Here is a 23,051-nt window from a genome sequence, read left to right as displayed (position 1 = left end):
TATGGAACACTTATAGCAACCCATGTTTGCTCTATAAAATAATTTTAGCATGTGACCTCTGACCTTTCCTAATGGTCAAATTGCTTGTTACTCATTAGATAGTGCAGAAAGGGCCATGTTTACTATGGAACACATATTCTAACACTTCGCTGGTGCCTTGGAAGCCTTATAGTTGTTGACAACTCTAGTTATTATTGTTACCATCTGTGATCATTTCATTCACCTTTATCTTTCTTTCTCTGTCTGCATGTGCATTGATTTGGTGTTCATGTGTGGGGGTTTATTTAAGGCCCATCGGACACTTCGGTGGAACGCTTTAATAAGACCCTTAAGAACATGTTGCGCAGGTTTATTCGTAGTGATGGGCGTTACTGGGACCAGGTGATTCCTCCCCTTCTCTTTGCGATCAGAGAGGTTCCCCAGGCTTCCACGGGGTTTTCACCATTCAAGCTGTTGCATAGGCAGAGACCCCGGGGCGTGCTCGATCTGGTCAGAGAGATGTGGGAGGAGCAGCAGGACAATTCGACCAATACCATCCGGTATGTGTTGGACCTGCACAAACGTTTTGAGTCTGTTGGGAAATGGGCGCATGACAATTTGCAGCAGGCACAGCACAGACAGGAGATACAATATAACTGAGGAGCCCGGTTGCGCACATTTCAGCCGGGGGATAAAGTACTTCTATTATTACCCAGTTCTGAGTCGAAACTCTTGGCTAAGTGACAAGGACCCTTTGAGGTTACACGCCAGGTTGGGAAGATGGACTATGAGATCTGCCAGCTGGAGCAATGGAGAGAGAAACATATTTATCATATCAACCTCTTAAAGCCTTGGTTGCAACCAGAGGCGTTGTTAGTGGTGCATGCAGATGACGTCACGGACCTGGGACCTGATCTTTCTGTGTTAGCAAGAAAAGGATCAGTACAGATTGCGGAGAATCTGACACCAACACAGAAATGTCAGGCTCACGGTCTGGTGGCGGAGTTTCCTGACGTGTTCTCTTCCATCCCGGAGCAGACTCGAGTAGCCCTTCATCACACTGATATTGAGCCGGGGGCGCTAGTTCGCCAGAGGCTGTACCGTATACCTGAACGTAAAAGACAGGTAATAAAAGCGGAAATTGACGAAATGCTGAGACTGGGGGTAATAGAAGAGTCCCAAAGTGTCTGGAACAGTCCAATCGTTTTAGTCAATAAGCCAGACGGGTCAACTCGATTTTGCATTGATTTCAGATGAATCAAAGAGAAATCGAAATTTGATGCTTATCCGATGCCCCGGGTAGATGAGTTGCTGGAGCGTCTAGGCACAGCTCATTTTATAATGACACTGGATTTAACGAAGGGGTACTGGCAGATACCCCTGACTCCAGAATCTAGAGAGAGGACGGTGTTTTCGACTCCCTTCGGGTTGTACCAATTTAGGACCATGCCCTTTGGGTTGCATGGAGCACCCGACACTTTCCAGCGGATGATGGATCGCATCTTGCGGCCCCATAAGCAGTACGCCACTGCTTACATAGATGATGTGGTTATCCACAGTGAGGATTGGCCGAGTCATCTGTGTAAGGTAGTGGCGGTGCTGCAATCCTTACGGGAGGCGGGGCTCACTGCTAACCCAAAGAAGTGTGCCTTTGGGAAGAGTGCGTCTGAGTATTTGGGGTATCGAGTTCGGGGACGGCCAGATCAGACCGCTGGTTGCTAAGGTGAAAGCCTTGGCTGACTGGTCGGTTCCTACAACAAAAACCCAGGCGCGCTCTTTTTTGGGACTAGCGGGTTATTATAGAAAATTCATCCCGAGCTTAGCTACACTTGCTACTCCCTTGACAGACCTCATCCGGAAGGCTGCCCCAAATACGGTTGAGTGGACGAGTCGTCAGAGTCGTGCCAGAGGGCCTTTCTTGCCTTGAAGCAGAGGCTGTGTAGTAAGCCAGTGCTATGCAGCCCAGATTTTGGTAAGAGGTTTACCCTGCAGATAGATGCGTCAGAGACAGGTCTTGGGGCAGTGTTGTCACAGGAGGTTTGGGGAAGCGAGCACCCAATCCTGTACATCAGCAGGAAGCTCCTTCCCAGCGAGAAAAATTATAGCACCATTGAGAAGGAGTGTCTCGCAGTAAAATGGGCAGTCGAGTCACTCTGGTACTACCTCCTGGGGCAACACTTCACCCTAGTTACAGATCATGCCCCTTTAGCATGGCTTCACTGGATGAAAGACAGCAACACCAGAATCACACGGTGGTACTTGGACTTACAGCCCTATGCCTTCAGGGTAGTCCACCAAGCAGGAAAGCTGCATCAAAACGCAAACTTTTACTCTCGGGAAGACATGGGGGTGTAGGATTTTCGAATGAACCGGTAGTGTCATTCTGATGGGAAGGATATGTAGCAGGGGAGATCTGTGCTTACTCTGCTGGCGTGTTCACAGTACTGCAGGAAGAGGGCAGCAGTCTTCCAACAACCGCCTGTGAGTCATGGCAGTGACACAGGGAGGTGGGAAAGTGGGTGTGTGGACTTTCCCCCTCTCTGAATGGCTGAGAGGCGATTCTTGGGAAATTGCTAGCCCTATAAAAAAATGCTCTTCTGTTTCCTCAGGTCTGCCTTTGTAGATGTGCTGTGTGTGTGGAAATGCTGGTCGAGGACGGAGAAACCAGCTGGGAGCAGCGAACAAGCCGGAAAGTGACAGCGGGGAACCCTTGGGCAGAACCCCAAAGTATTGTTTAGAGCAGGCAGGGAGCCGCTAGAGTAGGACGGTGATCCGGGTCGTGCGGGTAGCGACGATTGGGATAACGCTGCCGAGTGCAGCACCTTCTATTTGTAGTTTTATTACTGTTTTATTTTTCCTTGTTCTTTTCGCCTTCTGTTCTCTGCATTATTTTGAGCACCTGCGAGTGCGCCCGCAGTTAATTCAACTTACCAGCTTTGGTATTACCGTGGTGTTGTTTATCATTGTTGATAGGCAGCCCACGGACAACAGTGCCCTCTGCGGGTAAAACAGTGAAAGTGCCGAAAATAAAACTGGGCACCTGGGTGGTGTTCCAAGTACAACTGTTCTGTCTCATGTGCCAATGCATTATCCACCACCCTTCCACAGCATGTCTATAAAAATCTAAACTGGACCTTTAATTAATTGAAGAATCTGCATGCTCTGTAATGGGAAAATGATTCCCTGCATATATTGAATAAACCAAATTGATATTTGAAGAAAGGAATCTGTGCATTTCTTTGAATCTAGTTCACATCAAGAAACAACTATGAGATCTTCTTCAGGCATAGCTGTCTACTGAGAGATTAACAGCACAGCTGACTCAGAAACCACATACACCAATAACTGATTACTTCACAGGGAAAACAATTCAAACCTTCAAGAAGATCAGTCTACATTCTTGACTTTGATTTGTTTAATTTAACAAGAACCTGCTTTATTAAAAACTAAATAGTTTTTTTCACAGTGAACAATAGATATAGAGGATAAAACACCATGGTATGCATCCCGTTCAAGCCAATCAAATACAAAACTGAGAACCAACCCAATTCATGCTTAATTTATTTATTGAGGTGTCTATTTTATGTCTAGACTTAAAACACACCCATTTGCACAAACCTTTTAGCTTTGGGCAACAATGCATACCAGACTCAAGTGACAAAATACAATTTATGATAATTGCCATCTAATGAATGTTCACATCTTGCATTAAATTAGCTTGAGGGATATTAGCCCAGTAACTACTGCAGAAAAACAATTTATAAAAAATCTCAAATGGGTCATCAGTTTTAGGTTCATTAAACTTTTTGAGGGTAAATTTTCTCAATATTACACACTGGAGAACTCAATCAATAGGAAAAATGGGAAAGCATGACTGGGACTATGTGTTAAAGAACAGTTGCCCTCTGACATCATTCAATAATAATAATAAAAAAAAAAAAAAAAAAAAAAACATTGCTGTGACATCATTTAATAAAACATTAATGATAGGCAGGCTGGTTTTCCTGGCCAGAATGCGGTACGGAAAGTTCAGACATGTGTGGGTACAAGAACAGAACACATGTGTAGTCAAATGCTTCAGACCAGACATGGATTGTGGTTACAAGAACAGAAGAATTCTATCTTAGTAGTCAAATGCTTCAGACCAGACATCACCTTGTTCCACAGTTCCATTCTATAACATACATGTCACAGAGCCAGGTATTTCTATTATTTAGCCCACTAGTTAATCTATGTTGTCTACACAGCTCTCTGTTGAAAATGTCTTAGTTGCAAGATGGCAGCGTACAACCCAGTTAGTAGCTCAACATAACTATATACTTTGCTTAAAGTTACAGCAACCAGTTACAAAAGGAGCATTACACTACATTTCCTGGAGTTTTCACATTACAATGAAAACACTTGACCGTTGAAAATGTGACTTCACTAGTTACATGCACCTGTGAATGTGAATGTTGATTTGGAGAAAATTAGCTATTTTTTGAAAATCACTTTCAATAATCTATTGGAAAAGTTCATAATCCTATAATTAAGTTAAAGGGAATGTGTAGGTATAATATTAAGAAAAAGGGATTATGATAGAAAATAAATATATTTTATTGACATTACTTTTAGAGAAAGGGTAGTGTTGTAACAATTTGTGTGAAAACAAGCAGTTTCCACTTTGGAGGGGAATGAGAATGGGTCCTACAACTATGTGAGAATTTCTTATTCAATTGGTTTTTAGGCTACCTCCGAGATGTAATGATCTAAAGTAGCACTTATTGAAGTAAGCACACCTAACTCTAGTGTTCATTTCAGCCATTAATACATTCATCCAATTATTAAACTTCTTTGCTCATTAAAAGCACGGGAAAGCAGTATTGTGATGTCAACCTCAGAACAAGCAACAAATAACACAGCCAGAGTAGCCTAGGGTTTATCTTACATGTTAAAAGTATCTTAAAGAATAGGCATGTATACAATATTAAAGCACTGACACAGCTGTGTTGTAGATTCATTTTATAAAAAGCGTGATTCAGCCTGATCTTGGGTCAATATATATGGACATCACGAAAGATCAGACATCAGTACGAATAGCCTATACAAAATTAAAACCCTTAGCAGTAAATTACTACACTGCATTAGTCATGTATGCTACCACAGGTTATAGACGACTAGTAAGTGAGGCTGTGAAAGGGTGGTGGGTAATTCACTGACTCAGGAGACAGACAGGTGAACTTGACAACACCGCACAGGTGCCCAGTTTTATTTCAGGGCGCTTTGGGTTTCTTTAGCCCGCAGAAGGCGCTGTTGGTCCGTGGTCTGCTTACCAACTATGGTAAACAGAACCACGGGAATACCAAGCAATGGTAAACAGTCCAGGCGCACTCGCAGGTGCTTCAAAACAATAATGCAAAAATCAAAGGCACAAAGAAACACGGAAAATAAAACAGTAACAAAACTACAAAGAAAAGGTGCTGCACTTTGCAGCGATATCCCGGTCGCCGCTGCCTGTGCGACCCAGATCACCGACCTATGCTGCCAGCTAACTAGCCTGCTTGGCTACAATATTCCAGGGTCTGCCCAAGGGTTCCCCGCCCTCACTGTCTCGCTCTGAAACCCTCAGTCTCGTTCTCTCCCGACTGGTTCTCGGTCCTGGACCAGCGCTTCCGCATTCTCGGCGCATTTAAAAGGGGAGACCTGTGGAAACAACAGAGCGTTAACTTATAGGGCTAACAATCTCCCCAGGACTCGCCTCTCAGCCATTCAGAAAGGGTGAAAGTCCACACACTCACTTTCCCACCTCCCCGTGTCACTGCCATGACTCACAGGCAGTTGTTGGACGACTGCCGCCTTCTTCCTGGCACACCGTGAACACGCCAGCAGAGTTAGCACAGATCTTCCCCTGCATTAGGACATAATAGACATTAGGAATTATTCTAATCACAACCTTGTTTTATTTATTATTAATACGTACAGTGTAGTTTAAAAAAAAAGACTTAAAAAAACTGTGTAGTGTGATGTCTTAAACAAGCCACATGTTAACATGTATTCATCAGTAGAGTCTGTAGCAAACAAAACAAAATTCAGCGAACTTTTCATTAATACAGATTTCAAGGGACCATTAAAAAATGGCTTTAGGGACTGAGCTATTTCAGCCTGTCTTTTTTTTTTTTTTTTTACTACTGTGCTACAACTCTTTAACTATAAAGGTTACAGGTACATGGCATACATGAAATGAATATGCACACACTAGGCTTTCATAAAAAAAAAAAATGAAATAGTCTGAATCTCACCCTGTTCAACACAGATAACAAAAACCACAGAAAAAGACAAAAAACTAAACAAAAAATCATTATTTAGTGTTGGTAAAACAATATTTTAGCATGGCCAGCTCAAATCAAACAGTGCACAATGAAACTTCAACTTGAACAAATTAAAAAATAAAGGAATTATGGTCATATATACAAAAGAAAACAAAAAGAAAAAAGAAAGAAAGAACAATCAAATTCTTTGTCCCAATCACCCTAATCATGTGGCACAAAATGGGGCTGTTCAGTGTGGCTTAAATAGCCAGGGCAACATAACAGTATTACCAAAACCCTGGTTCCCTGAAAGAGAATGACAACCATTACCGAATGGGAAGAGCCATGTCTGACTGTCAATCACTGAGCATATATAAAAAAATCTGCCCTATCAGGGCCTTGCTGTGAAGAGGAAGTCCCTACCCCCTCCTGCTCAAAAGGGTCATCCTCACAGTAGCATATCGCCATTTTCTTTCGAAATCAGAGGGCAGCTGGGGACACAACCTAAAAGGGTAGTGGTTGTCATTCTCTTTCAGGGAACCAGGGTGTGGCAGGAAATGACGTTGCAGTGACGTCAGGCCAGAAGAAGAACGAACAACAAAAGGTAACTGCAGTTCACAGGCGCGGCATGCGCCGTTTATTAAATACAAAAAAATTAATTAAATATTTAAACAAAAATAAACACTGCTCACAGAGCATAAAAATAAAAGATTTAAACAAAAATAATCACAAACACTAACATAACACTTATGGTCCGGTTGGGCAGTAGCCTTCATGGATCCTTTGAAGTTTCAGTTTCGTTTTTAGTTTTTTTCTCTCCTCTCGCTCTCCTGTTCTCTACTTCCGAACACGCACCCGGAGTGCAGAGAGCTGCAGGTATTTATGCAGGTGACCACCCCCTGATTAGCAAGAAATTAATCACTTAATTAATTTGGGTGATGGCCACCTTCTGCACAAGTTTTTAATGTGGATGGGGCTTCCCATCCACGCTGCAAAACAATACAAAAACAATAACAAAACAAAACGCACAGCCACGGCGTTATATATACAAATATAAAACAATATAAAACAATAAACAAAACACACATCAACGGCGTATATATATATATATATATATATATATATATATATATATATATATATATATATATATATATATATATATATATATATACACACACACACACAAATAAAATACAATACAATAAATCATAAAACAAACAAATACAAAATAACACAGGGGCAGAGGGTGAAACCCTGTTCTAGAAATAAACAAATACGTTTAAGCAGGACTTTCCTACCCCCTGCTACATAGGTTTATGGTAATAACCTAACGTTCCCTTTCAATGGAATGAAAACCATTACCGAATGGGAAGCTGTACCAAAGCTGTCGTGGCTCCAGATTACCGACAGTACAGTCCACATGACGCCTAAGGGCATGCCACCTGCAACACTCTAGAGCCCAGGGAGGGTCTCGGTCAGTTTGCAACATCAAGGGCGTGCAAATGTCTGACTACCTGTCCATGTAGCAGCATTGTAAACCTCATGCAAGAAGGCGCCAAGAAGGAAAGCCCATGAAGTTGCCTGGCCCCTGGTAGAATGGGCCGTAATGTCCCACAGCAAGGGGGAGTCCATCTGTTCATACGCCAAGCGTGTAGCATCTGCCACCCAGTGTGCTAGACATTGCTTCGATAGGGCCTGACCTCTGCAGTGGGACCCATAGCAGACAAACAGCTGGTTGGACTGTCTCCAGGACGCCGTCCTATCCAGGTAACAGCACAGAGCCTGAACTGGGCAAAGCATGTGCTGTCTACGGTCCTCCTCTAACTCGTGCGGGGAGGTCTGAAAGTTTCCAAAACCACTGGTTGGTTAATATGGAATGATGATACCACCTTTGGCAAAAAGGTTGGATTTGTTCTTATTGTTACCTACGAGTCATTTCCAGTGAAAGCCATACATGTGTCATCAATGGACAGCACATGAAGCTCACTTACTCGTCTGGCAGACGTAATGGCTTTTAAAAACGCCACCTTCAGGGAAACAGGGCGCAGTTCTGCTGACTCCATGGGCTCAAATGGGGGACCCGTTAGGACCCACAGTACCAGTTCTAGATCCCACTTGGGGACTATACTTTTCATGGGAGGACGAAGCCTCCAAGCCCTTTAAGAAATTGCACTGCCAAGAAATGTGCCCCAGGGGACTGTGGCAGAGTGTCCCGCCCCTTTGTGTTTTGTGTTGTATGTAGTGTGTTAATGTTGGTGTTTATGTATAAAATACACAGGATACAAAGATGGGTTATGAGCACAAGTGTAATAAAGTGTAATTTGTATTTAGGCACGAGGATTGCACAGCACTTCATGTGCAGGTAAAATGTAATAATATGTGAGCACGGGGAATTGCACTTCATTAACTCACATGCAGTTGTACCGGACTCCAATTGAATGATTGATTAGCAATCGAGTCTTGGTACAGTTGTATAAAAGCAGCATGTTTTCACTCACTCAGGGTTGTGTTCGTAAGTGGAGAATGGAGAGAGAAGGAGAGTACAAATGCTACAGCGTGCTGGAAGCACCAGCACGGTACTTGTTTGTTGGGTTCATCCACGTTTGTTTTGTCTTGGGCTTGGGAGTGGGCGGGTCTTTCTTAGGCCCCGGCCTCGGTCTCCAGTTTGAGAACTGGTTACACTTGACTGGCGGTGGTCCCTTGCCGCCGGCTCTTCCTCTGTCTGCTTGTCTGTTCTGGGGTGGAGGGCGGAATTCATGCCCTGTTGCCCTGTAGGCTGTGAAGGCCACCTTGGGCGCTGGCAGTAAGCCAGAAGGCATTAAAATTTGGAGGCGACCTCCATAGCCTTGTGGGACCTGTCAAGGCTCACATCAGTGGTCACCCCAAACGTCTGCCCCGGTGTAATGGGGGCATCCAGAAACGCCACCTTCTCGGTCTCCACGGCCTTAGCTTGCGTCAGCCACAAATGCCGGTGAGCGGCCACCAGCACCACCAGAGACCTCCTTGATGCCTTACCCATCTCCCCCATTAAGTCAGTCATCGCCTTTGCAACTCCCCTATGTCTGCTTCTGTCGCCCTTTCCTGTAGCCTCTCTGCCAACTGGGTCTGATAGAGCACCAGTATTGCCATGGCGTTCGCTGCTCCCTCTGACAGCGCTGCCAAAGCGTATGCCTTTTTTAGCATCGCATCCGTTGACTTGCAAGGCTTGGACTGGCAGGTCCGGTCTTTATCCCATCTGGTGAATGTGGAACCTTGCACTAGTACCGTGACCGTGTCTCCAATAGTGGGAAATGTGCCTAGTCCTGCTTCTTGGGCTCCTGCAGTGTGCAGCAGGGACTCTGCTGTTCTGACGCTGGGTTGCTCCACGAGGAGCACACCATTTCCAGGAAATCCTGGCACAAGGAGAGGGCCTGCTGTGGGTGCCCTTTTTGTTTTAAAAAACAGTTCCCCTTTAACTCCTGTTCTGCTGGCCAGGGAATATCCGTGGCAGCAACTGCATGTTGCATAATGGCCCTGAACTCTTCCCTCTGCGACACATGCGGCAGGGGAGGTAAGGAGCCCCCCGCTGTGGCTTGCCCGATGGATGTACCTGGTTTAGACACATCTGACCTTGACACTGTGAAGGACAGCTCACCTGAGCTAGGAGGTCTAGGTTATGGGGAAGGGGAGCGAGACTGGGGAAGTTGGGGCTGCCCGGTGGTACGGGGCAGTCTACCCTGAGCTTTGAGTAGGGTACACTGAGCTTTGAGTAGCTCCAGAAAGTGCCACTCAGCCAAGCTTGGGCACCTCTGAGGAGACTCCGACGGGGATCATCTGCACCTGCGTGGTGATCGTCTGTCCCCTGGTGAACACCCCCTCGAGTGGTACCGCCTCATCGGTGACCATCCTGCTTCTCCTGAGAGGTGCCTACCTCTGCATCAGTGGTGGAGAAGGGGAGGGTGACCCAGGTGTGCAGGGGAGCTTCCTGGTCACTCCTGGTCAGGGCCAGGGGGGGGGGGGGGGGGGGGGGGGGGATCCTATATGACCTTTGCAAAGGGCCCTGGACCACAGATCTCATTTTCCCTTGGCTCGGGGAGAGAGACTCCATTGAGTCTGCTCTCCTGCACTTAGTTCTTTTGGAGAACTTCCTGCATGGAGAGCAGTCCAACTCACCCACCAGTGCTTTGGTCGCATGGTTTGGCCCCAATGATCTGGCGCAGGACGAGTGCTCGTCCTGTCTGGGCAGCTTCGCCGTGCACTGGTCGCACTGGTCACACCCAGCGGAGGACCCAGTGGAGCGCACTGACATGGTGCGGGGAGCAGGTGGAGCTGGCTGTCGATCAGTGCCGAGTGTAACGGAATTTGCGCAGAGGAAGTGCGGTTGGTGCTGAGTTATCGGCGGCGAGTCAATTGGTGCTGAGGGGGACTGCAGTCGGTGCCGAGTTATCAGCGCGGAGGTCGATGCCGAGGGATAGCGTGATCGGTGCAGAGTAGCTGGTGCCGAGTCAATTGGTGCTGATGGGGAGCGCGTTGGTGCTGAGCTGTAGTCAGCGCCGAAGATTATCTCACCGGTGCGGAGTCAATCGGGGCCGGGTTAGGCACTCGAAGGGTGTTGCAAGCCTGTGCCGAATAATCGGCGTTGGAGTTGGCACCGAAGATAAGTGTGGTTGATGCTGGGCTGATGTAGCCGAGTCAATCAGCGTCAGCACCAAGGGCGAGCGTTGCCACGCTAGGAAAACCCGAGGCTTGAGAGGGGTGCGTAGGCCCGTGTGGTCACCCTACAGCACCACAACAGCTCAAACACGGTGTGAAAAACAACTACACGAGGTAGTGCTAAGGAGAGTAATGGCCACTTGCCAATCTCAAAGAGGGGCCGAAACAAGCTCTAGTCAGTAAACTGACCCAAGAATAAGGCAGGAGCACTCTCTAGCAACCGTGTATATTTTAAATTTGCAGGTAGAACCAACAAATTCAGCCACTTTTGGACAAGAAAGCATGAGGAAATCTGCGATCTTTCGGTGAAGTGAGAGAGAAAATGGCGATATGCTACTGTGAGGATGACCCTCTTGAGCAGGAGGGGGGAGGGACTTCCTCCTCACAGCAGGGCCCTGATAGCTCAGCTTTTTTATATATGCTCAGCATTGACGGTCAGAGAGGGCTCTTTCCCATTTGGTAATGGTTGTCATTCCATTGAAAGGGAACGCTAAACAGCTGTGGTCTCGTACATCTGATCCACAAACAGAAAAAATAGGTCCTTGTCATTTCTCTTATTGTGTAAAGATTTTGTGTGAAAATGTTTGTTTACTGCACTGAGATAGATCTGTTTTTCGCAAAACAGCAGCATTCCAAAACACTTTCATTCAAGCCTATCTCCTAATATGGTCATCTACCGGTAATACACAAGTAAGAACTCGTAGGAATCTCCTCTTTCCAGTGACATATCGCAAGCAGGGCTGTCTCTCACAGTGCCTGAGTAAAAAGAGTTATAGGGCCAGGTCTTCGGCCAAACCGTAAAAGGTTAAAAGTACTGTGCATTTTGTTGAATATACAGTAAACTATTAAAACTTATACATTGCAAATGAACTGCACTTGAAATATACTTGTCCCATTCTTATCAAACGGGCATTATTAAACTGCAAAAGCAAGGTGTCCTCAGCATCAGGGTATTGAGCAAATCGGAATTGCTGATGATTTGCATCCACAGTTTGCTGTTCATAGGCCTTTTGTTGCAAGGAAACATATGAAATCCGTTCCTTATGTTCGTGAGATTTCAGCAGTGAAGATCCTGTTTGTTACATAACCTCACGCAACCTTCTACTATAAATAAAGCCAATAACAAGTAATTCTTTATTAACAACTGAGATATTTTATTCAACATTGCAAATTATTGCCATTTGACTCATAAAAGATGATAGTGATTTATAGTTGAGTTATAAGCATGGTTATAAAAAATACTGACTCTACTATAAATTTGCAAAGCACGGAAATATAGATTTTTATGCTTTTGTTATCTTCGTGTTTGGTCAACGGGTAGCTGGTTGCTTTAAAACTAGACTTTTTGGTCCCTTAGCAAAAAGATGCAATAGCTTGTCCACGAATTTGTTCAAAAGAAATACAGGGTTTAACAAGAGCTTGCTGCAAGATTTACATAAAGAAGTTCCAGAACGTTACAAAAATGCTCGGGTGGATTATCATCTACTGTGAGATTTGTTGAACTTGAACGGTATACATATGTGTGTGTGTGTGTGTGTGTGTGTGTGTGTGTGTGTGTGTGTGTGTGTGTGTGTGTGCGAGGAAGAGTAAAAGCGGTAGTTATGAAATTGTGGGTAATCGGGATATGCAAATGTAAGCGTTACAAGAACCAATCAAATCACGTTTTGCCCTGAGAGTAAGAAAATTAAAGTAGCTTTTTTTGTTAGGGAGAGTAAAGGTGGTAGCTATAGAATTATGGGTAATTGGGATATGCAAATATAATAATACAGTGGGCAGAACGGGGCTTGATCATGTTGTCCCGAGGACAGTGTGTGCGAATCGTGAATACAGCAGTTTTAAAATCAATGTAAGATTATCCCAGTAATTATGAATTGAAAAATAAATATATTTTTAATAAAACTTTTTGTACACTACATGTCTGTGTTACAATATTTAAGTATGTTTGAGTAGTTTTATGTTTTCAGAGGTCTAAAGTCACTGCATATTGCAAAAGACAATGAAACCTGTAATAGTTGTAATAATAATTTCTCAAAATATTATATAAATCTCACAAAATCTAATTCTTTAAATTGTACAATTCACCTAGATTACATTCAGAACCAAAAAGATAATATTTTACTGTATAATAGTTTAAAATAAACTTAATACCCTTTAATCTTTCTGAATTCCTGTTTTCACATTATTCTGACAGTTGGAAAATTAATATATATAATATATATATAAATTCTTTAGGCTGTTTTTTTGAAAACAACAACAAATACCTTTCTCTCAAAATGTACATAATTGGTTAGTACTATGTGTCTGGAAGACATACCCGTGAATTATTATCCTATCAAGTGGGGTTTGGAAGATATGTGGGTTAGATTAAGTGACAGGTATTCAGGTTTGTCAAAGTTTAACTCATTCTCTGCTGTCTGAAATAATGGCAACAGTACAGATTTGCTGTGACAGACATAGTGAACCAGTGTGGTGACCCTTTACCTTCCAGGATGTAGCCTGTCCCTCACAGAGCCGGTTTCCTGGTTTCTCTAGACTAGTCTGCTGATTGTTGAAGCAGAACATCTCATTCTCCGGGCAACTTCTCTCACAGACAGGCCACCTTCAATCATGTTGATAGCAACCAGGCAATCTTTATTACTCAAGCGGGGCATGGTCGTATTGTTCGCTGTTTTTGCATTAATTCAAATCATGTCTTTTCAAATGGCTATTTATACAGATTCTTAATCAACTCATTTTCTCAACTCACATACCACACACTGAGCACCTAGTGTTTTTATGAAATCACATGACTTGAGCTCAGTATTTTGTTATCCCAAGGAACAATACTACTCAAACAATGAACAAACCTATCTGCTCACTATTTAAAATGTAAATAACATACATACTCATGGCTCACTCGATGACTACATTTTACAAAAGTAATACGTAGTCAGTCATTATATATATATATATATATATATATATATATATATATATATATATATATATACCAGGTTTAACAATGTAAAAAAACAAGTTAGAAAAATGCAACAGCAGTTTAAAGTGGTGATATCAAACACAAAAGCCCAAGTTAGGAGAAGCAATTGGGGCAACCTTGTCAAACATCAAGCAAATAGGCACAATTGGAAAGGTGCTGGGGCCCAACATTCACACAATTGTTGCTTCTAACTTGGCTTCAATCAATTAACACTAGAAGGACCGTAGATATACTCATACCTAGAAGCCCCACGTATTTATTTTACAAATCAAAACAGGCAAATGCAAATAAATAAACATCTGAATAGTCATCGGTTTACAACATACGGTACATAGTTATAAAACTGAAATGATAGCAATCGGTTTATTTCAACAACTACCCAATGTGCAGCGTGCTAAGGACATGTGCTTTTCAAGGACGTCATATTGCAAGTTTAAACCACAGTATTTTTTTTTCTTCGATAGGTGCTGTTTTAAAACATAAATACATTGTTTAATATAAATGGTGTGGATATCAAACTGCTTGAGAATCTAGTTTTCTGTTGATGTTGACCAACATGTGAATTCACATGATTGGTAGATGTCCAGTTATTTAGCTTTTCTGTTTGAATAGTCGCTCATCACTCTTAAAAAATGTTAACTGAAGAGGAAGAATAATAAGAATACATTGGGTATAACAGATATTTACGTTTTTATCACATTTGATGTAAGCAAGTTTCAGACTTTTGGTGCTGGTACAGATGGTAATTCTAAGTGATTTAGTTTTGCCGCTGCAACATGGTGAAAACAGCAAACCTGTTGGAGCTGTATAGAGACTCACTGTAGTTTCAAACAAGTTTTTCTAACTTGTATGAGGAACTACCATTCTTCTCAATATATATGTATAATGTTTATATATATATATATATATATATATATATATATATATATATATATATATATATATATATATATATATATATATACACAGTCAAAAATGTTTAGCAAATAATGGATATCATGGAATGTGTTTTTTTTTTTGTGTGTAACGCTTATGTCTGGGTTTATGTTTTTTTTCTCCTGCTTTTTTTAAATTACATTTTTATGGTGGCCAAATGAGGCAGGCTGCACTTGCGGTGCTTCAACACAAACTAAAAACGTATTGTAAACCCAGTTTAAGAAGGCTGTAGGGTATCAGTAGTTGCTCAAGGCCAAATTGGAACTCAGACAGAAATATTTAAATATACCTTCCCAGATTTTGATATTAATCATGTTATTTGCATTTGGAAGGTGACTTTCTCTGGCTAAAAGAAAACTACAAGGAAACCCACACTACCCAAAAGGTACTACCAAAACAACCTGAGAAAAAGGTGAGACTTATTTGTATTTTTCCATGGGAACCCTGCTATTGTTTCTACTAGTGTTGTACAGTAACATTAACAGTTTTATTTTCCTTTCATTAAAGATGGTGCCAAATGCACTTCTGTGTAAAAATATTGCTACATCTAGCCCAGTGTATAATATTTAGCAAGTCCTGCCCTTTATGTGCTTATTATCATTGACGTACTGTACATAACTAATATTGTCTTCATGTTTATCTATACACTTTAGATCTACATACAGTATATGTCTGTAATAAATATAATACAATCACAATTACCTCAGCTTTAATCACTGAGCATTTTAAGCTATTGACGTCTATATTTCAAAGTAATCCTTTGTTTGTTCCTATTAGTTTAAACAGATATATACAATGATAACATTTAAAATCAAACAGTGCTGCTAGGGACAGTTTTGATTGACTATGTCACATACCATGGATGGTAGGTAATACTTCTAAATGCAGTTATCAGTAGATATGTTGTGTTTTAGGAATGCATCAACAACATTCATAAGCTGTCTTCTGGTTTGAACAAGTAGATTTATGACAGCATTTACCCTTCAGTTCTACCTATATACAAACACCTCTACCCAGATGTAACTTGTTTTTGTTTGATCAGTATAATACAATGTATATAAAAAATACTCCCTGATAAGCAAGATTCCTTACAGACATCTATGTCTATGTGTTTGTGTGTGTGTGTGTGTGTGTATATATATATATATATATATATATATATATATATATATATATATATATATATATATATGGTATATATATATATATATATATATATATATATATATATATATATATATATATATATATATATATATTTGCTCAACATACCTTTGTCAAGGAAAAGTGCGTTTGAAAACAGTAGAGGTACTTATATGTGTAAATAGTGTATGTAAGGTTGGCAGGGATGGGGTTAATTCTGCCCCTGCCAACAATCACAGGTGTGGCCATTCTCCAGTTAGGTAACTGAGTGCTAATTGGAGAATGGCCACAATTATAAAAGGAGGATAGATATTTTGTGTAGGGAGCTAGAGTTAGGTGTGTGGAACTGTGTGTTTTGATTTTGTTAATAAATGTGTGCAACAGTGCTTCAGTGCAGTTTTTGTCTTTGCCGGTAACATCTGGGCCACAGCTCTATCCTGTCACACTACACTCACTTATTTTTCTATTAAATCTGTTCATCTGCTTGTGATGTCATTTACTACATAGTTAGTGATGTAAAGATATACTATTCATTTCTAATTTAAAACCTTCAGGCATCATGGTATTGAGTGTATTTATCTATTTATTTTCTTTTATTCTTCTGTATTTTACAATGTCTAATGTTATTTCTTCCGAAACTATAAATTGTAAGTCATTCATGTTATGTTCATTTTTTGTAAAGTGTTGAACTATTGGTTCACTTTTATATTTATGTTTCGTAGATGATTCTTTATTATTTTCTATAATGTTAAACCTGTCTCTCCTACATATTTTATTTTGTTACTTTTTTTTATGAAAATGGTATATTTTCTCCAAAATAAAGTAACAAAATAAAATATGTTACTTGTTATGTTACAAGGGTTTGTTATGACTGAATATATTTTATCTATTTGTGATTTCACTTTTATCTTTATAAATATATTTGCATACTTTACATGTGCTCTTACAGGTTTGAATGTCCTCTAATGTGTCTGTGATACATGTATGTTTACTGTGGACCATATACAGTTGCAGGCAAAAGTATTTGGCAGTTTAAAAAATAGAAAAACCACAAACAAAGTGATTTCTACAATTTCTAATTGTCCTATTAAATACATTAAAGTAGAGATTCAGCTTTATAATAAAACAATGCATTATTACATAACATGCATACAATGAAAAATAACATGACAAAACTAATTTCATACTTTGACTAAATTATTTTGTCAATCAACATATTTTGTATGAAACCTATTCATTGTTAATTATTGACAATTAACATGATTAAAAACAAGACCTGATGATAATTATAGAATAAATAAATACATAACACCGTGGAACAATTTTTTATTTTATTTTTTGGTTCCTGGGTAGTAAATGTTATTTCCTAATTGCTTATGCCTCAAAAGTATAGAAAATGGCTAATATTCCCCACAAACTTTGCTTTTGTGACCAGGACAGTGATATTTTGAAATTTACCTATTTTCCAGAACATTCCAGATAGATTCAGTGCTGAGTAAACTTGGAGTAACTTCTAGAAATGTCCAGTAATAGTAATATAAATACAGGGGCCTTAAGCCCACCAGTTCAGTTTAGTTCCAGTTGCCTAAGTGGATACATATCTGCATTTGGCATGCGATGGTGGCATTCCTGATGGGTCTCCAAGGCGGTTTTACCAAGTTTCCCTGCTACTTTTGTCTTTGGGACAGCAGGGACACCAAGGCGCACTACCACAGGCGGGACTGGCCACAGCGGACCGAGTTCTCTGTGGAGAGGAACAGCGTCAAGTGAGAGCCACTGGTGGACCCCCGGAAGGTGCTGATGCCACCACTGCACATCAAACTGGGCCTTATGAAACAATTTGTCAGAGCTCTAGATAAGGAGTCGGCAGCCTTCAAGTACCTTCAAGCTGTCTGAGGCAAAGGTCAAAGCCGGTGTCTTCGTCGGACCACAGATAAAGAAGATCCTGGAGTGCAATGAATTCCCCAAGAAGCTCACTAGTAAGGAGAAAGCGGCTTGGAACAGCTTTGTCGCAGTGGTTCGGGGCTTCCTGGGCAATCACAAGGCCAAAAACTATGTGGAGCTGGTTGAGACTCTGGTGAAGAATTACGGCACAATGGGCTGTAGGATGTCCCTCAAAGTCCATATCCTTGATGCTCATCTTGATAAATTCAAGGAGAACATGGGAGCGTACTCGGAGGAGCAAGGCGAGCGCTTCCACTCGGATATACTGGACTTTGAACGCCGCTACCAAGGACAGTATAACGAGAATATGATGGGAGACTACATTTGGGGGCTGATTCGTGAAAGTGATTTACAGTATAATCGTAAATCTCAAAAAACTACTTACTTCTAAATCATTTTTAGTCATTTTTGTATTATTTTAGTATAAATACATGTTAATTTGGATTCATATGTTGTTTTTTTTCCGACTTTATGTGAACGAAAAGATACAAATTCGCCCGTTTTCTCATTGAAAATAGGTAAATTTCAAAATATCACTGTCCTGGTCAAAGTTTATGGGGAATAATAGCCATTTTCTATACTTTTGAGGCATAAGCAATTAGGAAATAACACTTACTACCCAGGAACAAAAATTGTGTTACATAGTGTAATCATCAAGTGCTGAAAAATAAATTAGAAATTTGTGATTCAAAAAAGCAATAAAAAAGGTTAAAACTAAAGAGTATAGCAATGATCTCAAAATGACAGTGATACAACTAAATGAAAAAAGAGAAGCTACCAGCAAAATAGCAAAGCCTCAGTTTACTGAAAAGCACTATGTGGCTGTTATTGACAAACACAGGAGAACATGAACTACTGCAGCTAGCTCCAGGTGTGGAAGACCAAGAAAGATTTCTGTGAAATCTGGAAGAAGAATAGTTCAAACAGCCTGGCAAGATCTTCAGATTACTGCAAAAGGTTTGATACAAGTATTGAGAGAAGATGGGCAAGAAATTCACGAGCAAACAATTCAATGATACCTCAATAAGATGAATGTCCATGGGTGAAAACCAAGATGCAAACCTTTGTTAAAAATAATACACAAAAGAAAGCTATAGAAGAATTTAAAAAAAAAATCATCACGCCCTGTGTTAAACATGGTGGAGGTTTTGTGATGGTATGGGCTTGTTTTTCTTCCTCAGACATTGGTAACCTTTGTACTGTAGAAGGATCAATGAGTGCTGCAAAATATCAAGACATTTTGCACTCTCATTTGAGCACCTATACGAACTACATAACTTTTCAATTGCAACGCATTATCAGAACTGAATTATGTCTGATCAGCTGAACTATTTCCAGTTGGAAAACTGCTGACAACAAAGTTAATGCTACAAGACTTGGAAATCCACAAGCTGATCTCCATTTGAAAATAACTATTTGTCTATTGCAAGCCGACACAACACAATGCGTACTTCAAGCAAAGTACTGTCTTCTTTCATTAGAACTTCAGATCCAGAGAGAGAAGCTGCAGCATTCATCAAGAAATTAACTGTAGCAACTGCTATCAAGTTAGTGGATAAATTGTTCTAAGAATAGAATATAACTTCCTGTTTTAGCGTGTGTAAAAAATGTATTTTCTTTGTTGAAATGTGCAACTCAAAGGAGAGAATGTGATTATTGCCCCATCTCTGAGTTAATTTATATATATATATATATATATATATATATATATATATATATATATATATATATATATATATATATATATATATAATCAACTGATGATAACATATTATTAGTTTGGTACATCACGTCTAAACTCAATTAACACGGTAAAACAAATTTGTTAAATTAGGTACTGCAATGTTAATTAATTCTCGTGTATGTTGATATGAATTGCAACGAGAAACAGGTATTGAAAATAGTAATGCAGGGCCCAAATGGCGCATCCAGTAAAGGCACTCTGCATGAGTGCAGGATGCACCCTATAGCCTGGACATTGGCAGTTCAACTCTGGGCTATTCCACAGCCAACTGTGGATGGGAGTTCCCAGGAGGCGGCGCTCAATTGGCTGAGGGTCAACAGGGGGTCTAGGTCAGCCAGGGTGTCCTTGGCTCACCACGCACCAGCAACCCCTGTAGTCTGGCTGGGTGCCTGTGAGCTTGCCTGTTAGCTGCATTGTCCTCCTACACTGTAGCTCCTGGGCAGCGGCATTGTGAATCCACAGTGTGTAAAGAAGCAGTGATCAGACATAATTAATATTAGTATATTAACCATGTATGCTAATAATGTTATGGTCATTTTAATTGTTTTACTATGAAATCAATGAACTGTATACTATCCACTCATATCTCTAATCAATAGCCTGTCTGTCAGTTCTGTGTGTTAGGTGATTACATCACCATAGTGTAAAGGTTAGCGTGTTTGCCTAGCACGCCAAACATCAGTGGATCAAAAACTGGTGAAAACTTTTTTTTAAAAATATCAATTCTACTTTTATACTAACATAATTTATTACTTTGTGTTCATGAATCTGAATATACAAAATGCTAACTGTATTATGTTTTATATTGTAGCGATCTCGGTTAATGCAGGTAGGCTCCCCACACAGGACGACACATTCCACACACAGGCGCAGGGCAGACGCGAACTCGGGATCTCTCGCAGTAAAGCATAGCGCCAATACCACTGTACAAAAGAGATAGCTCCTTTGCAAGGAGCATATATCAGGCTTGTGTCTTTGTAAGTGATTACGTCACTTACCAGCCCTGCTGCTGCCTTCCCCCATGCATGCTACATTATATTAAATATTTTAATTGTTTTAGTAAAAGACAATTAATAAATAAATAAACTAGATTGAACATAATTTAGATGTTTTATTTAACATCATGTAATCAAAGAAACTACAGAACGATATTGCAAAACTCTACCGGAAGCCATAATAGTTATACAGTAGTATTTAAGGCATGTTGGATTTCGAAATGCCACATTTTTAAATGTAACAGTTTTTCGATAAGTATGGAAAACAACACAGAGGTATGTAATTCAGTATGTTAACGTAGCATTATTCCACAGGCTTCATTCAACTCCGTTAAGCAAAGTGTTTTAATTATATAGGGAGATGCAAAACATTTGGCCATAGCTGTACTGCTAATTCACTGTATTCTAATAGAAACATTACAACTGTACATGCAATACTGGCAAAACACAATAAGCATAGACTTGATTTATGATGGTCTGTACTGTATAGCCAAATGTTTTTATATAATTGACCCACAATATTAATGTTATAGTTTATTACATACAGTGTTCTGTTTGGAACTTTTTGTCTAAACAAAATCACCACAATGTACAAACCGCATCCCCAAATCACTGTGCTAAAATCCATATCAAACAACCTGAATGTTTCAAAATTCAGTATTAAAAAAAAAAAAAAAATCATGCTTTTGGGATATTAATTTGTTAAGCTTGTTCATATAATTATGTTTGCTTGGGCTAGGTTTTGACATGCACATGTGTTTTTTTTTTTTTTTATAGAAATGTTTTCGTTCTAACTTTTGTACTTGATAACACTAATTTTAAAATCCAATGATTTATATCTTTTAGTACTAATTTGAAACTATTAATATGTTTCAATATTAACTAAATTGAGTTATTAATCACATTGATTCATCTTGTTACACAATTGATTTATTAAAATGTTTGGCGATACTGTTACTTGATTGATTACTGTCTTGTTCAGTCATCTTAAAATAACGTTAGAATATGTTTTGTTGAAAAGTAATATGTTTTTGACCGTTTCAGATTTTGCTGCTGATGTATTTATTTTCAAAAGCTTTTCTTTGGGTTGTGCTGCAGCGGCGCTGTACTTTTTTTTTTCTTTCATGTGTATTATATATAAACCTGTGTCAGTATTTAACATAACGTGTGACGTGTTTAATCAAGCTTACAAATATAGCCACTTTTACATTTTGTGCTTTATAATGGAATATACAGGATTTCTAGCTATAAATATTCTCAAAAAGGAAGGAAATTCTTTGCAAAAAAAATCTTCATTAAAAAAAAAGGGAAATGTGATGTTACGGTTTATAACCCTAACTCTGCATTCCCTCCCACCCCTTACAAGCAGTGGAAGGGGCAAGGCAAAACAAGCAACCACAGACAGACATCATCAGTTAGGAAGAACAACATACAAGTCTCTGCAGAAAGTACTGATTAGAGCAGAAACCTCAAAATGGAGCGAGGTAACCATGGTGTACCACAGGGATCAGTATTAGATCCTCTGCTATTCCTAATCTACATTAATGACTTAGAGTCTTGTATAGTAAACAAACTTGTTAAATTTGCAGATGACATAAAAATAGGAGTGGCAAACACTGTTGCAGCAGCAAAGGTCATTCAAAATGATCAGACAGCATTCAGAACTGGGCAGACACATGACAAATTACATTTAATAGAAAAAAAGTGTAAAGGACTGTTAAATATGTGCATTATACATATCATATGGAAGATATTGAAATTGAAGAAGGAATCTATGAAAAAAGCCTATGCTTTTATGTTGACTCAGAAATGTCTTCATCTAGACAGTGTGGGGAAGCTATAGAAAAAAGGCCAACAAGATGCTCTGTTACTGTATATAGTAAAAAGTGTTGAATTTAAATTAAGGGAAGTAATGTTAAAACTGTACAATGCATTAGTAAGACCTCATCTAGAACACTGTTCTCCGTTCTGGCCATCTCGCTATAAAAAAGATATTGCTGCTCTGGAAAGAGTGCAAAGAAGAGCGACCAGAATTATTCAGAGTTTAAAAGGCATGTCATATGCAGACAGGCTAAAAAAATGTTATCTATTCAGTCTTGAACAAAGAAGACTACACAGAGACCTGATTCAAGCCAAAATCCTTAAAGGTATTGACAATGTCGACCCAAGGGACTTTTCAACCTGAAAAAAGAAACAAGGACCAGGGGTCACAAATGGAGATTAGATAAAGGGGCATTCAGAACAGAAAATTGGAAGCACTTTTTTTTACACAGAGAACTGTGAGTGTCTGGAACCAACTCCTCAGTAAGCTGACACCCTGGGATCATTCAAGAAGCTGTTTGATGATAATC

The sequence above is a fragment of the Polyodon spathula genome, chromosome 2, assembly GCF_017654505.1.
Source record: "Polyodon spathula isolate WHYD16114869_AA chromosome 2, ASM1765450v1, whole genome shotgun sequence".
Lineage (NCBI taxonomy): Eukaryota > Metazoa > Chordata > Actinopteri > Acipenseriformes > Polyodontidae > Polyodon > Polyodon spathula.
The sequence above is the reverse complement of the archived record's forward strand: the minus strand, read 5'-3'. Positions refer to the sequence as shown.